Source organism: Loxodonta africana, chromosome 16 (assembly GCF_030014295.1).
Source record: "Loxodonta africana isolate mLoxAfr1 chromosome 16, mLoxAfr1.hap2, whole genome shotgun sequence".
NCBI classification, from domain to species: Eukaryota; Metazoa; Chordata; class Mammalia; order Proboscidea; family Elephantidae; genus Loxodonta; species Loxodonta africana.
In genome coordinates this window covers 61546517-61563236 of record NC_087357.1, presented here as the reverse complement: position 1 = coordinate 61563236, position 16720 = coordinate 61546517, and the positions used below count along the sequence as shown (strand labels likewise).

At 38.9% G+C, this 16720-nt stretch overlaps 1 long non-coding RNA gene across 9 annotated transcripts in view; it reads right to left on the bottom strand.

Annotated features, from left to right (window-relative positions):
• The window catches only part of LOC111750320 (uncharacterized), a 150039-nt gene that overhangs the window by 111470 nt on the left and 21849 nt on the right, over positions 1 to 16720 (bottom strand). The window contains exons 3-4 of one of the 9 annotated variants that reach the window (XR_010318110.1): positions 1893 to 1989; positions 234 to 412 (exon numbers count right to left, since the gene is read on the bottom strand). The exons of 7 other annotated variants lie outside the window; for them this stretch is intronic. This is a non-coding gene — a long non-coding RNA (uncharacterized LOC111750320). The remainder of the gene's footprint in view (positions 1 to 233; positions 413 to 1892; positions 1990 to 16720) is intronic. One more of the 9 variants, XR_010318109.1, reaches the window with a different exon arrangement.

Genomic DNA, 16720 nt, shown 5'->3' with positions numbered 1-16720 from the left:
AGCCTATTTGCTACATAATCTATTCTTCTCCTTGCCCTTCCCCATGCCACCCATCCAACTCTAATCCGTATTGAGGGGCAGGGGTTGGAGGGCCTATCTCAACAGAATCTCTTTGCCAAGCTCCAGTGTCACTGGCTTCTCTCTGTGATTGGATGGCCAAAGGGGGCCAACTGACATGAGATGGTGGAAGGGGTGGAGAATGGGGAGAAGCCTGAGGCCGCAGCTCCCTCTACCTGGGATGACTTCTCAGATGCCTGATGGGTCTCCTCTCTGGCTTCAGCACCTGGTGGCCATGGTTCCAGCCACTACAAGGTGATCCAGGAGTCACCTGGGGTCATCTGGACTCCTGGAGTCTTCCTTCACTTTTCTCTCTGTTGATCAATGCCTGTTTGACTCCCAGCTTCTCCAACACCTGGGTAAATATATTGAATTCCCTCTCTTAGAAATTCTTAAGATGGTTTCTAATTTCCTTGCTAGATCCTGATTGATACACATATATATATCAAGAATTGATATATTAAAATGGTGATTTGTCAAGTAGTGCTGTTAAAATATTCAAGAGTAGAGTATAGTTGCCAAGTCTTTTTCCCTCAATATGCAGGAAAGGCGTAAATGACTTCAAACAGAAGATCTGTCTCACTGAGCTGGGGGGATGGGTGGAACTGGGCCACCAGCTGGGGAGGAGCAATTGTAATATGAATCCATTATCCTTGAAGTGTGTTAAAGTAACCAACCACCCCACCATCGTCCCACCATTGGCTCATCATCTATGAGAAATTGCGAGTATGGAATGGGGATGTGGCTCAAATTCCAGTGGACTAAGAGCTGTTGGAGTTCCTGAGTTTATTTAAAGTAACAGATGATTTAAAGAGGTAGTGGGAGAAGGTAAAAGCAGAAATATTCTTGTAAGTACAAAAGAGGAAGATAGAGATGAAAGTCAGAGAGGTAGAGGGGTGAGGGTAGCTAGCTTGAGGGTCCCCTAGGCTGAAGGGAACAATCCTCGACATGGAAAAAGGTGATAGAAAGGAAATGGACAAGCGGCCAAACGCAGAAGCAGGAGAAGTGCTCTAGCTCCTTCTTTATGCAGTCATTCATGGCTTCATAATTTAGTCAAAATGTTCACATTTTAGGAAAACCAATTTTCTCAGGCAAATAAAAAATTCACAGTTAGCAAAGAATGGATTGTCTTCCAAAGTCAAATATAAAGTTTTCCTATTTTAGCATATATATATATATATAATGACTCCCATTCTAAATTTCTTCTATCTTCTGGATTATAATTTGTGAAAAATTACATAATTCTTAAATCGCTAAACATCAACCAGATATATGCCCCATCTTCTAGGGCCTTTTTTTTTTTTTTTTTTTTTTAGTATATACAGATACACCCCAAACACTTAAGATATTTTTAAATAAATTCACCTTGTTAATAGAAATCAGGTTAAAAATTTTTATATACAATATTCACCTGCACTGTACCATTCAAAATGTAATAAAAATGCAGACACATGCTGCAAAGACTAAATTAGAAAAACAGCTGTGCTTCTTACATTGTCCTGCCCTAGAAAAAGAGACACCCAGGACAGTCTTAGCAGCCAGCATACTCTACATGGTGTGCTCATTGCCACAAGTAAATAAAGTCAGTAAATTACTGGCAGATCACAGGGGGCCATGATGAGTCTAGGAAATAACCCTTTCATCAAACTCTCTGCACATTGTATATTGCCTGGGCAAAAGGCAAATAATGATGATCAATGGAGAATTAATATTTTAGTCAAAGAGGAATGGAGATGAATGCATACTATAAATTATTAACCAGCACTTGTACTCTGTCTCCTTGGCACAGAGTGAAATAGGCTTCTGAAGAAACAGAAAACATATCTTCCACTTACCCAGGAGTGTTTTCTTCGACCAACGAATAATATTCATAAAGAGGCACATCTCTGAGACAATCAAGAGGGATATTTATACCTGAATTGCTCTACCTTTCTGTAACAGAATGTAAGTAAAGAACAGAAATATTTATTACTGTGCTGTAGCAGAGAAACAATCATCAGACGGGGGATCAAGGCCCATCAGGTCAAGCTTTCACTTGACTAAGACCAGCAGGGGTACCTTGACCTCTCTGGGCCTCGGTTTTCTCAGCTATGAAATAGGGAGTTGGATCAGAGATGACCTTGAAGGACCCTTCCAGCTTTAAAATTCTGCATGAGAGAAGAGTCAAGACTAGGAAAAAATTGTAACCAGGCAACCAGGGCTCTAAAATAAAAATTAAAAACAAGTATAAAAATTGTTCAGTTTTTAAAGCCAACACAATACATACTAGCAAGAAGAATATAGATTTAGCTATAGCTAGGCACATATGTGCACATGTAAGTTGCTGCTCCGTTCATGAAAAAAAAAAAGTAAACTGTGAATCAGTAATCGTACACATAAGTGAAGGTATTCTAGATTTTCGTATCAGTGTTATGGAGTCACTATGAGTTGAATTGACTTGAGGACAACAGGTTTGGTTTTGGGGTTGTTTTTAGTATACCATGAAAGTTAGTCAGGAAATTGTTAAATAATTGTTAGAAACCAGCTGCCGTTGAGTTGATTCTGACTCATGGCAACCCCAGGTGTGTGAGAGTAGAACTGCACTCCATAGGGTTTTCAGTGGCCAATTTTTCTAAAGTAGACCTCCAGGCCTCTCTTCTGAGTCAACTTTGGGTGGACTCAAACCTCCAGTCTTTAGGTTAGTAGCCAAGCATGTCAACCATTTGCACCACCCAGGAACTCCTATTAAATGATCAGCAGAGAAAATTTGAGAAATAATATTTGGAATGTTGAGCAATCATAGACTTGTAAGTTCCCGGATATGCAGTTCTTCCAAACAAAAGGCAAGACAGCAGTCACTATGTGATATAGGAGAGCCTCAGGTGAATAAAATCTGGTCCCTGTCTGCCAAGAGCCCACAGCAGGAGAGACAGGAGCATATATGACCAACGACAGTACAAGTCAGGCCGTGAGAAGTAAGACTACTTAAGCTAAGGAGAAGACAGAGAGCCTTGGGGAGAGAGAGCATTCTGATCGCTTAGGGTTTGTTTTGAAAATTAAGGTGAAGCCTTTAAATCACTTCTGTGGCACAGAAGGGGATTTACACTCTCAAAAAGAATCAAGTAGATCTTAGATGGTCTAGTCCTGTCCTCCCATTTTATAGATAAAGAAGTTAAGGCCAGAAAAGGTATGCATCTTACCCAGTGCTAAGTATTTGACAGAAGTAGACTGGAAGTTAAGTCTTCTTTCAGTCCAGCTTGTTTTACTCACTGCCTCCCTTTTCTCTGTGTGGGCCCCAGCCATATCCTTCCCTGACTGACTTAGGGCAGATGGCCCTCCTGTGATGAATAGGGTATACTGTTGCCTCTACCTCCCCTGAGCAGTTCCTCCCAAGCCATAAAGTTCTTCCCAAGCTGACTAATGCTTTGCTTGCTCAAAATTGTTTTGAAGCCATCATCCCTTGGCTGAGCAATCTGGGAGCCAAACTAGTCAAACGCACTGGCTTTACTGTGTTCCTCCCAGGAGGCAAGAACCAGCATGTGCCTGTGTGATGCAGGTAAGTGACTCAAGGGCAGAGTGTCATACAAGGTAACAGTCCCTTCAAAGGACCGAGGGTTCTGATGTTAAATCTCTCTGTGCCTTACTTTTCTTATCTGTTACATAGGAGCAAATATTCATTTACATTTCCAAGACTACAGAGGCAGAAAATAATTGCTGATACTTTTTAAAAGCTGATTTCATAGATACAAATTGGATTCTTCAAGTAGGGGAAGCAGGCAGTAAAAATGATCTTGTTCGTTTCCTCTTTTCACATGAGAAGACAAAAGGATCAGAACGATTTTGATTTGTTTACCATCACCCGGCTAGATGGTTCTAAAGTTGATACTAAGAAATAAAAACTGGGTCTTTTGACATGCATGCAGTTCAATGATTTTGGCTCTGTGGCATATTGTTTACCTTATTCAAAGCACTTTATAAGTGAGATGATCTAGAACATGTAAAACAATATATTCATACTGAGTCTTGGTAAGACACAAGATGGCAGTCTCCTACGCTACCAATCCAGAGTCACCAAAAAAAATAATAATAATTAATTGTGTTTCTCGTAAATTATGTGGTAGGCCTTACCATATAATTTCAGATACAGAGACGGATTGGGAGTCAGTTCCTACAACCTAACAATTTTCAGATGATTAGCTGGGTCACGATGAGAGCGGAAGCAAGCGGAGGAGGAGACGACTGTACTAAAACAGTGCTTTAAAAGGCTGAAGATTCGCAGATACGTAGAGGCAACTCTAACCCTTCTTTTCCCATTCTGCTTCCACAGGAACATTACAGACCTCTCTCTTGCCCACTTCCCCACATATCGTTTAAACTACAGGTTAAAACCAGTTGCAGTCAAGTCAACTCCAACTCACGATGACCCCACGTGTGTCAGAGTAGAACTGTGCTCCACAGGGCTTTCAGTTGCTGATTCTTCAGAAGTAATCACTGGATCTTTCTTCTAAGGCATCTCTGGGTAGACTCAAACCACCAGCCTTTTGGTTAGCCACCAAATGTGTTAACTGTTTGCACCACCCAGGGACTCCAAACTACAGGTTACTTTTTGATGATTGAATTCAGGCTCTTAATGACCTGATAAGGCTTGGATGAAAATGTCAGGTATGGAGAAATAGAGCCCAAAGCCTCAAGAGACCCCAAAGCCTCAAGACTCTAAATCTCTACTGGGACTGGTTATTATTTGGTACTTGCCTACAGGCTGTTCCACTATAAATCACACACTTATAATACTCTCTTAGGTTATAAATTTTAATCTGCAGTCCCCACTGTGCTCTGCAAAAAAAAACACTTTAAAATAACGTAACTGGAAATGAATTCTGGAGGACACATCACCCAGAGTTCCGTTACTGGGGTGGGAAGGAGGAGGAAGGTGGAGAAAGGCTAGGAAGGTCACTAGCAGTCCATGGAGTTTCCAGGAAGTCTGGGCTAGTCTAGGGTGGAGACGTCTTGGAGGAGACGAGAAGGGTGAGCTATCTCCCCGTGTCAAAGTAGGGCTCAGAAGCCAGCACTGCCTCTTAGACCACTCTTCCCTGGACAAAATAATTCTTTCAAAATAAGAAAAGAAATCTTTTCAAAGACAGGAGTCATTTCATTGACTTGAAATCAGATCACACTGAAACTCCGTCTGCAAAAATAATGGCTTTCCCTGACATTTTAAACAGCACAATTTAACTGCTCAGTGTTTCATTTGACATTTAAGAAGCCATCCATCTCCGAGAAGCTTATTGGCAAATCTTCTCAGTTCCCAGAATTAGCAAATATAGTGAGCATGGGAACACATTCTACAAGAGCTCAAACGACACTTTACAAAGGAAGCCGGGACACTGTGAATTAGTTGTTACTGACGCAGCACTGCCTCTGCCCCTTATTTCAGGCCCTGCCTGTCCACCTTGTGTGAGTCACTTACCTTTCCATTTAATCAGACTACTGGGGTCAAAAAGGAGGAAAACAGCCATAGCCCTGACTCAGTAAACTACTGTAGTTAAAAGATGATTGTACAGGTAAGAGAAAGAATTAAATTAAATTATTTGGTGCATGCAGTGGAGAAGTAAAGTAAGGGCAGGTATGCAGGAACCAGGTTGCCTGGACTGGAATTACGGCTGCTCTACAGCTTCCCAGCTGTGTGACTTTGGGCACATTACATAATCTCTCTCCTGCTTGGTTTTCTAATTTTAAAATAGAGATAATAATAGTACATGTCTCATTAGGTTGTTAAAATGATTAAATGTGTTAATCTTTGTAAACTTCTTAGAACAGTCTGGCAGAGAATATGCTGTAGTTAGAAAACAGTAAATGACATGTGTGTATTAATTGTCTTCCCATCATTTGTGTACTAATTCTCACTATACATGACCCAAACCTAAGTCAATCAATGTATCAAATTTTTCCTGGCCCCAGTGATTGGTTTGTATAAGGCACATGGTCCCAATCAGCATTAATAAGATGACAGGAGTCTGTCTCTGGGACTTCTGGAGAAGAGAGATTGGACTTGAATCTAAGGAGAGATAGGGCCTGGAGTTGCTGCCACCTTCTTTGAAACATGAAGGAAGAAACTGTCTGAGAATGACAGAATGTGGAGCAGTTCCGTGATAGAGAAATTGAGTTCTGTTGACATCATTTGACCCCTTGGATCACGGGAAACCTGAAGCCAAACCTCTCCCTAGACTTTTTAATTACATGAGCCAATAAATATCCCCCTTTCTTTAAGCAAGTTTTGTTGTCGTTTTTGTTGGGTACCATCTAATTAATTCTGACCCATGGCAACTCCATATGACAGAGTAGAACTGTCCCATAGGGTTAGGCAGGGTTTTTTATCACTTGCAACTGAAAGAGACCAAACTAGTAGAGTTTATAATATGCCTGAGGGCTTATAGCAGGTCTAATGGTTTGGACAGGGGTGATCAAGGTAGCCCACGCTCAGGAAGCATAGAACTTTCATTTTGGCAAGTTTTGGTAAAAAAAAAAAAAAAAAAATTGTAGCCTCATCAGCATTTAAACAGCCAAGCTGTGGTTTTTGTGATTTTCGTCAGGTCATTTTACTTTTCCTGGTCTCAGTTTCCTCATCTGAAAATCCAAAAATTGAACTAAAATAATCTTTATGGAAACTTCCAACTCTAAAATTTTATGACCATGCCCTAAATTAAGGTCTCTTTTGGCTACCTTCAAGATTTCTCTGAAGCTCACTTTTTCCAGTAGCTACAAGGCCAAGAAGAATAATTCCAAATAAATGGTGCGCTTGTTTCTTAGTTGTCGGGCATTTTTGAGAGGGAAAGTGGAAGGGAGTGGAGGAGGATCCAAGTAACGGTGCTTTACGTGCGCTTTCACCAGCTTTGCCTCATCTCATACATCACAATCGGAAATATAAACCTGCTTTAGTGTAGGATAGTCACAGGTTAGGTTACAAACTTTTAAGAAGCCTTGCTAGTCCAGGACCTAGCAGAGTTTTACGGTAGTTCTCTGCAATCAGTAATAGAGGGCTACAGTGAGAGACGATAATCTAGTTATCATTCACCATGAAAATCTGTTCCTCTTCCCTTTAACCCAAAATGCTCTACACTCTCCCAGAGTAACTGCTGCTTCCTATAAGCATCGGCAAGAACGGGGAGGAAAGGGGGAAGAACTGTGATGCTCAACACAGAATATATTTACGGAATAAAAAAGTAATCTGATAAACCTATTTAACCAGAGAGCACTTAGCAATTGACCTCAATTATTCAGAACATAATCAGTGACTGGAAGCGGAGGGAAAAGGACCTTTTCCTAGCAGGTAAGATCTAAGATAGGTGTCTCCTCATCCAAGAATTAAAGACCACACGCATGATTCATAAGAGAGATCTTCAAACTATGCAGCTTAATTTCAGACATAATTCTAATAAGTTGATGTCCTCATTTCCCAGGCCATCACAAATTAAAAATAATCAATTAAAAAACATTTTTTGATGGTTACCAGGGGAGGGAGGGAAAATTACCAAATTGATAAAAGGCATGTTAACATTGGTGAAGGGAAAGGCAATACACAATCTGGGGGAAGTCAGCAAAACATGACCAAGGCACAGGAGGACACTGAGAGGAACACAAGAACAAAGGCAACAATGGTAATTACTATAGTATAGACAATCTTGCAACAATAGTATTAACAAACACTAATTTACAAATGGATGCATAGGTACACAGATATGCCAAGAGGTGTGGGTGGGTGTAAGGGAACACATCCACCTACATATATAGGTTTGGTGGTTGGTATTTATACATACATAACTGTAGGTGCTACTTATATATTAATATAGATAATAGAGCACACAAGGGCCCCAGTCAGGGCAGCTCATTAGGCATAACCAAACACCTTGCAGGGTGAAGTTCCTAGGCTCAAAGGCGAAGGACCATAGACTCAAGGGACATCTATGACAATTGCCACAACATAGTTAATAAAGACAAAATTCTGCATCCTACTTTGGTGAGTAGCATCTGGGGTCTTAAAAGCTTGCAAGTGACTAAGATACAACTATTCGTCTCTTATCATCCAGAGTAAAGAAAAGTGAAGAAAACCAGACTCAAGGGAGCAATTAGCCCAAAAGACTAATGGACCATATGAACCACAGTCCACACGACCCCAAGACCAGAGCTAGATGGTGCCTGGCTACCACCACCACCAACTCTGACTGGGATCACAACAGAGAGTGCCAGACAGAGCAGGAGAAAAATGTAAGGCAAAAAATCAAATTCACAAAAAAGACCAAACTTATTGGTCTGACAGAGACTGGAGGAACTCCTAAGACACCATTCTGAACTGGAATGGAAGCCATACCTGGACCACCTTTCAGGCAAACTATAGTCAGGCCCATAAAATAAATTAACACCTGAGAGGAACGTGCTCCTTAGAACAATAAATTATGCGAGATCATAAGGGCGACATTTGCCCAAAAGCAAAGATGAGAAGGCAGGAAGTGGCAGAAAACCGGGACGAAATGAAAAGTGGAACCTAGGACTAAAGAGGGGAGAGTGCTGACATATTGTGGTGAATGAAAACAACGTCATGGGACACTGCCTGTACAAACTATCAAATGGGAAACTAATTTGCTCTGTAAACTTTCGCCTAATGCACAATAAAAAGAATTTTTTTTTATATCAGTTAATAAGGGAGTGAAAGTAGGTACTAGAGATAGACTCTATTGGTAGCCAATCAAAAAAGAGGAGGCAGAAACTATAAAAAGCCAACATAACTTAAAAGGAAAACCACAGTAGTCTAAGGCCATTTACATATACCTTAATAAGACTTGCTGAAATGTATTTTTATTTAACAAACATATACATAATGCTTACAATGTGCTAGGCACTACAGTAAGTTCTTTACAAATACTACCTTCTCAGTCATCTGTTGTTGTTGTTGTTAGGTGCCATGTAGTTGGTTCTGAGTCATAGAGACCCTATGCACAACAGAATGTAACCCTGCCGGGTCCTGCGCCATCCTCACAATTGTTGTTATGCTTGAGCCCATTGTTACAGTCTTCCTCTTTTTCCGCTGACCCTCTACTTTACCAAGCATGACGTCCTTCTCCCAGTAACATATCCAAAGTATGTGAGACATAGTCTCGCCATCCTTGCTTCTAAGGAACATTCTGGCTGTGCTTCTTCTAAGACAGATTTTTCGATCTTTTTGCAGTCCATGGTATTTTCGATATTCTTCGCCCACACTACAAATCAAAGGTGTCAATTCTTCTTCAGTCTTCCTTATTCATTGTCCAGTTTCAGATGCATGCTGCTATAATAGAAATACCACAAGTGGATGACTTTAACAAAGAAAAGTTTATTCTCTCACAGTCCAGTAGGCTAGAAGTCCAAACTCAGGGCACCGGCTCCAGGGGAAGGCTTTCTTTCTCTGTCGACTCTGGAGGAAGGTCCTTGTCATCAGTCTTCCCTTGATCCGGGAGCATCTCAGCACAGGAACCTTTTGTCCAAAGAACACACTCTGCTCCCAGCACTGCTTTCTTAGTGGTATGACGTCCCCTGTGTCTCTCTGCTCACTTGTCTCTTTTATATCTCAAAAGAGATTGGCTTAAGACACTATCTATCTAATCTTGTAGATCTCATCAATGTAACTTCCACTAATCCACCTCATTAAGTCATAGTGATAGGATTTACAACACACAGGAAAATCACATCAGATGACAAAATGGTAGACAATCATACAATAGTGGAAATCATGACCTAGCCAAGTTGACAGTTATTTTGGGGGGATATAATTCAATCTATGACACTACCTCATTTGATTCTTATAATAACCCTATGAAGTACAAGAGGTTAAGTAACTTGCACAAGGTCATACAATTCATTATTGTCACATACAAACCCAAGTACTCTAGCTCCAGAGTCTATTCGCTTAACTACCATGCTACACTGCCCCTCCCAACACTGCCTTACAGTAAGTGTCACAACTACTACTCAGGACAACATCAACAAATGTTGAAAAGATAACCAACATATTCTATTCAGTAAATAAATAATTTAGAAATAAATAATTCAGTGTAAAATTTTTTCATCCAAAGTAATGATATTAAAACTACCAATACTTATTATAATAATAATATTTAGCCTTTAAAAATAAAAAGCTCAGATATCTGGGAAGTCCATTCAGCTGAACCTCCTCATTCCCTGATAATGACAGATAAAAAAAATAGCAATGCTATATTTCGAATTCTTTCCATTATTAACAGTAGACATTATCTTGAATCTGCCTAATTCTATCTGAAAATTTGTTTACCCTCCAAAGCCTCTTAACATCAAAGCAAGACCCCACAGCTAAAGGAAAGAAATCTTTATATTGCAGTCATAGACAAAGTTGCAAGAGGCTTAAAACTCGGTTCCCACTTGGTGATGGGATCTATGATCATCAGAAGAAGGTGTTCTCTAGAAAACATATTAAACCCATCATACATGGTAATATAATTTTAAAAAACCTAGGTTTGGGCTACAGGAACAGAGTATTTGCTAAAGTAAAGAATTAAAAAAAAAAAAAGTGTTGACCCTTGCCATCTCTTCCCTAATGAGATAAATAAATTCTAAAAATTGTCTGGAATTTTTTTGCTCATCATGTTTACACCATCCTTTTACGACGGCACTGGGTCTGGTCTCTGGTTTACCTCTGTAGTCAATTTCACTCCTAAGCCACTGATTGTAGAGTTGGCTTTATTCAAAGGTTTAAGGATGTGTGCGTGTGAGAAAGATGGAGAGACAGAGAGAGTTTACATTGTGTGTGGCCAAACCAGGCAAGAACTATTGTTTAAAAGATATATCAATAATGTACGTGCAAGAAAGCAGCCAAAGGAAGAGGAAGCCTAAAACTGGTTATAAAAGCAAGCCAGGGAAATCAGAGCCAAAGATAATCTGGCTGAAAGATGACAGAAATGACGAAGCTGGTGAGTGGCCAAGGCTGAGAGCATTTAATCTTTCATTATTATCACATGTGGGTTTCCTGTAACTTCTTCAAGACCCAGATTTGACCATATGTGAACTGAGGATCTGATTCTAACACGAATTCTGAGTGTTTCTTTAAATGCTTCTTTCCTTACCTTATCAATGATTTTGAATGAATATGAGAAGGCTTACATTTCATAAGTGCGTTAGCTTAAATTTATGTTTCATACTACTCTAAGTCTGTAATTTTGCTTTTGATCCTCACTACCACAATCTTTCTTGAGCAAGGAACTATTACAACCCACTGCCATCGAGTCGATTCCGACTCATAGCGACCCTATAGAACAGAGTAGAACTGCCCCGTAGAGTTTCCAAGGAGCGCCTGGCAGATTCAAACTGCAAACCTCTTGGTTAACGCCATAGCATTTAACCACTATGCCACCAGGGTCTCCGGAACTATTATAGAACTTGGAAATCTTGACCTCAAGCACACAGGATTGAGTTGATCATATATTTTATTTCATGCCACACTAGAAACATTCGTCCATGTAAGTTCCTTCTTTTCCTTGTTCCCCTTTCTTTCTTGATCCCCGTACTCAATAGCCACCCCAACTGAGGCACCTGATGTCTTTCATATATGTATTTGAATATCTCTTTCTGTAGAATTCATGCTGTTATTTGTGTTAAGATACAAGTTTTTAATGTACATAAATGGCATTGTTCTACAGAACTGATTGTTTCTTTTTTTTTTTTTTTTTGCTTTATAAGATCTCTCTGTTACAGTATGTATGTCTAGTTTGGTCCTTTTAACAGCTTAGTAACATTCCAAGGTATGCATCCAACATATTTTACTTATCCATTCTCCCAGTACAGTTCCCAGTGCCACTTCCAACTCCCGTCACCACTGCTAAGAGTAACGCTAGGATAAACTTCCTCAAGTATCAGTCCTCTGTTTAAAAAAAAAAAAAAAGAGTTCTAAGTCTACCATTTTTATTTTATAGCCAAGGACCCTACAGTAAAAGAGGCAAAGAATTTTGTCACCTGTAGCCAAAGGCGAGAAATCATCAAGTTGAGAAAAGCGGTTAGTAACTGGGGCAGGACCAGGACCAGGATTCGGTTCTCTCAACTTCAGGACAGCATGGTCTGGGGCACTTAACATGTTCACCAGGTGCATAAAATACAGTCTTTTTTTTTTTTTTAATTGTTGTAAACACAATACATAGATAATACAATATTTGCCAATTTGATATTTGTCACTTGTAGGATTCAATGAAACCAATTATATCAATCATGTGCAACCATCGCCAGTATCCATTGCCATATTTTCCATCCCCATAAACAGAAACTCAGTGCTAGCTAAACAAAATTCTCCTCTTTCCCCCTTCCCACTCATCCCTAGTAAACACTGCTTTACCCTTACCTTTATACATTGGCCTTTCTAAGTGTTTCATATTGGTGAAATCATACAATATTTGTCCTTTTATGATACGATATAATCTTTTTTTAATACTTTTCATCATTACACAGATATTGACAAGGGGTATTGAAGTGGCTTGTTGATAAAAATTTAGTAAGCTATACCCATGGAAACCCTGGCAGAGTGGTTAAGAGCTATGGCTGCTAACCCAAAGGTCAGCAGTTCAAATCCACCAGGCGCTCCTTGGAAACCCTATGGGGCAGCTCTACTCTGTCTTATAGGGTCGCTATAAGTTGGAATTGACTACCTGGCAACAGGCTTGGTTTTTTTTTTTTTTTTGGTAGAAGTCATAAATTCTGAATATGTTACTGCATAAGTTTCCCAGGGCTGTTGTAACAAAGTATCAAAAAGTATGTAGCATCAAACAACAAAATTTATTGTCTCAGAGTTCTTTTGGGCTAGAAGTCCAAGTCAGCGTGGTCAGCTGGACCATGGTCCCTCTGAAATCTGTAGAGGATGATTCTTTCTAGTCTGGTGGTGCCAGGTGTTCCTTGGCTTTGAATGCATCTACACCTGTCATCCTTCGTGTGTCTGCTTCTCTGTATCTCTTCTCCTCTTTTATAAGAAAAGCACTTAGATGGATTAGGACCCATCCTGCTCCAGTAGGACCTCACATTAACTAACAACATCTTCAGTGACCTTATTTCCAAACAAGGAAACATGTGTTCAAAAGTACCAGGCATTTGGACTTCAACATATCTTTTTGGGGGATGCAATCCAGTCCATAACAGTTACTATATTCTACAAACTGATTAAAAAAAAAAAAAAGGGCAAAATCTCAAGCTTAGAGGAATTTATTTTGGCATCAGTGCACATTGGTACAAAGCAGGCTGCAGTTTGTATGTTGGGGAATAACCCAAACTCTATCTCTGAGCAGCTGTGAGGGTTGTAATTTGATTAAGAAAGTTCTCACTGGGCTGGAGTCTAGTATCTTTGGGGAGATGTTCTGTGCTTCTGAATTCTACCACTGGGAATGGCCTCATCTGTCATTTTGCATCTTCTGTTCTAGGGCCGTCTACAGAACATTTGAATAGAGTCATTTTTTGAATCATTGGTGAAAGGCAGGGGTGATGGAACGCAAATACCTAGGTTCCGCTTAAAGAGATTGCTTAATTTCTATGAGTCTCTCTTTCCTCATTCAAAAACAAGGTAAAGTCTGGCATGTAACAGACAATGAATAAAAGGTATCATTTTGCCTTATCCATATTTTTAGCTAAAGTTTAGGTATTCCGCTACAGGTGATAACCAATGTGCTTTCGGGCCTTTGTTATGACTCAAAGGTGAACTCTAGATGCCTTTGCTTTCTGTATTATGTTGCTTTTTACTTTGTTGATCACTCTTATAATCAGCAAAATAATGTGCATGATGGGAGCAAAAATGGATTTACTGTGGAGCTGATGAAGCCATGAATGCTGGGAGTGGCTGGGGAGCTGTGGAATGTTCTAGGCAGGGAGAGAAGGCAGGCTGTACTTATAAACATTGTAACTGTTTCTGGTAAATCGTCTAAAGAGATCTCAGAAGAAAGCCATTGTAGTCTCTAAATCTTCAGTAATTTGTTGTGATATTTTTTTCTCTTCTAAGTAAATATTCCCTTTTGTACTTAATTTTACAGTTATAACATTGTATCCTTTTTCTTAAAAAAGGCCTCCCACGTTGAATTACTTCTGGTTCCACAAAACCTTGATTTGCCACTGAATGTATGTATAACAATGTAATTTAAAATTGTGGAAAAAAAAGTGATAAATCTCAGTATACACAAAAGAGTTTTCTGAGGCAAAAGGGGTCTCCCAATTTGAGTCTTTGGACAAGTCACTCTTGTCTGGGGCTTAACTTAGTCATTTTAAAACTTGTATATTTGACTGTCCCCATAAGTACCCTTCCAACTCAGAAAATCCCAACTTCACCGTACCCCTCTTGCTGGGTATTATTTATAAATAAATAATACTTCAAAGGAACTCCATAGTAACTCCTTATTTTTAAAAAGTTAAGTCTTCATTACTGTGAATAATTATACCCACCCTCCAACTAAGTATTTATTTTATAATTGTAAATGAATAAATATGGTTCTTAAAATAAAATACATTAGTTATAGCATGTCACTATAGAAATAATTTGCTTTAAAAGGATAGAAACATTTCTTTTGCTGGTTCTAGTTCAAACAGAGCAAGATAAAACTATGTGTCAATATTCATTTATGTGTGTCACTGCTCAAAATAATCCATTCTGAAAGAGGAAGATGTATTTTTATAGTCCTAATGCTATCAACTAAAATTTTTATGTAAAACAAGTTGTTTTAGAAAGTATGAACAAAATAGATAAGACATTTATGAGAAATCAGTAACAGTTGTTTCTCCTCTGAGCTTAAAGATTTCACAAAATCAGAGATGACATTAAAATGAAAAAGAAATTGCTAGTCCAATTAGCCCTCGAAGATACAAACAAAAAAAAAATTAGAGGTGGAAGACATTCTTTTCCAGCTGTGAACTCCACAACATGCAGAAGGGGTAGGCTGTTGGAAATAAGGCAAAATAAGTATGGTGGAATCTGGGTTTTCTGGAAGAGATCTTATAGAGCCAGTCAAATCTGTGTGTTTAAGATGAGAAAAATAAGACCCAGACGGAAATGTGACCTGCCCAAAGTCGCACAACCGGATAAGACAGACCTAGAGACAGATCCTGTGGTCACAAGTCTGGTGCACTTTCTCTTTTACCAACCAGAGTTTGCAAAACCATTTGAGTGCTTTCATGCTTCAGTGCCCAAATAGGAGCTTATGGCTAAAAACATGAAGCAATTTTTGTTCTACCAAATATCAAGCTTTATGATAAAATTAGAGTAATTAAGCAAGTGAGTATTGATGCAAAGCTAGACAAAAGCACCATGGAACGCAATGGAGCACCCTTAAATTAGACTCACACACACAGAGACACTTGATGCTTGAAGGTGGTAGGACTGTAGATCGGGGAGTAACAATGGCCAGTAAATAGTGCTTGAACAAATGGTTATCCATCCAAAAAACACTGAATTACTAACTCAAACTATACACAATTCCAGGCCCATGAAATGTAAAGAGCAAAACTTAAAAATATTCAGAAGAAAATACAAGAGAATATGCTCATGATGTTGGGATAGGGAAGTATTTCTTAAACAAAACGCAAGAAGCACAAACCATAAAGGAAAAGATCAATTAACTATATTCAAAAACTGCATCAAAGGTTATATGACACTTTATGTGGTTGTATAGGTATATTCATTTATCAAAATTTTTTTTATCTATACCCTTAGGATTGTGTACTCTATTTATGTATATTATGCTTCAATTTTTTTAATTTTATCAAAAAAAACAAGGCACTATAATAAAAATGAAGATGTAGGTTATACTCTGGGAGAAGATATTTGCACCACATAAAAGCATCAAATGGTTATTATTCAGAACACGTAAATTACTTTCTCAAATCTTGAGGAAAAGATGAATACCCCAACAGAAAAAATGTACAAAAGATATCAACAAGCAAGTCATAGAATAGGAAACCTGAATGACTAATAACATAAAAAAATGCTAAACTACACCGATAACATGTAAATGAAAATCACAATGAAAAAACATTTTGTACACATTTGATTGGCAAACTTTAATAAGTCTGGTGAGACCAAGTGTTGGTGAGAATGTAGGACACCAAGAACTTTTATACTTTGCTGGTGGGAATAAAAATTGGCAAAAATTACCTAGGAGAATTTTGAGATATCCATTGAGTTATGTACACACACTACAATCCAGCAATACCTCTCTAAGTAAATACCAAAGAGAAACTCTTGTTCACGCTCACAGGGTAACATATGCAAAAATATGCATAGGAGTCACTTCTGTAACAGCAAAAAAAAGTAAATAACTTAAAAGTCCAACCAACAAGAGAGCAAATGAATAAATTACAGTATAGACAAATAATAGAAAGCTATATAGCTGTGATAATGAATGAAGACTAAATGTGGATAAATTTCACAAAAATAATGTTGAGGGAAAAAAAAGACTTTAAACAAAGATGGTTACAGTTTGATTTGTAGTCAGAGTCTGGCTTTATATTCACTGAGAATTCACCACACCCCTTTGGGGCTAGACCATGAAACAGTGCTGAGAAACTCTGGACTCATCACAGTTGGGACATTTGGCAGAATGTAGCATGGGCCAGGGATCCCTGGTGGCGCAGTGGCTAAGTACTTGGCTGCTGACCAAAAGGTCAG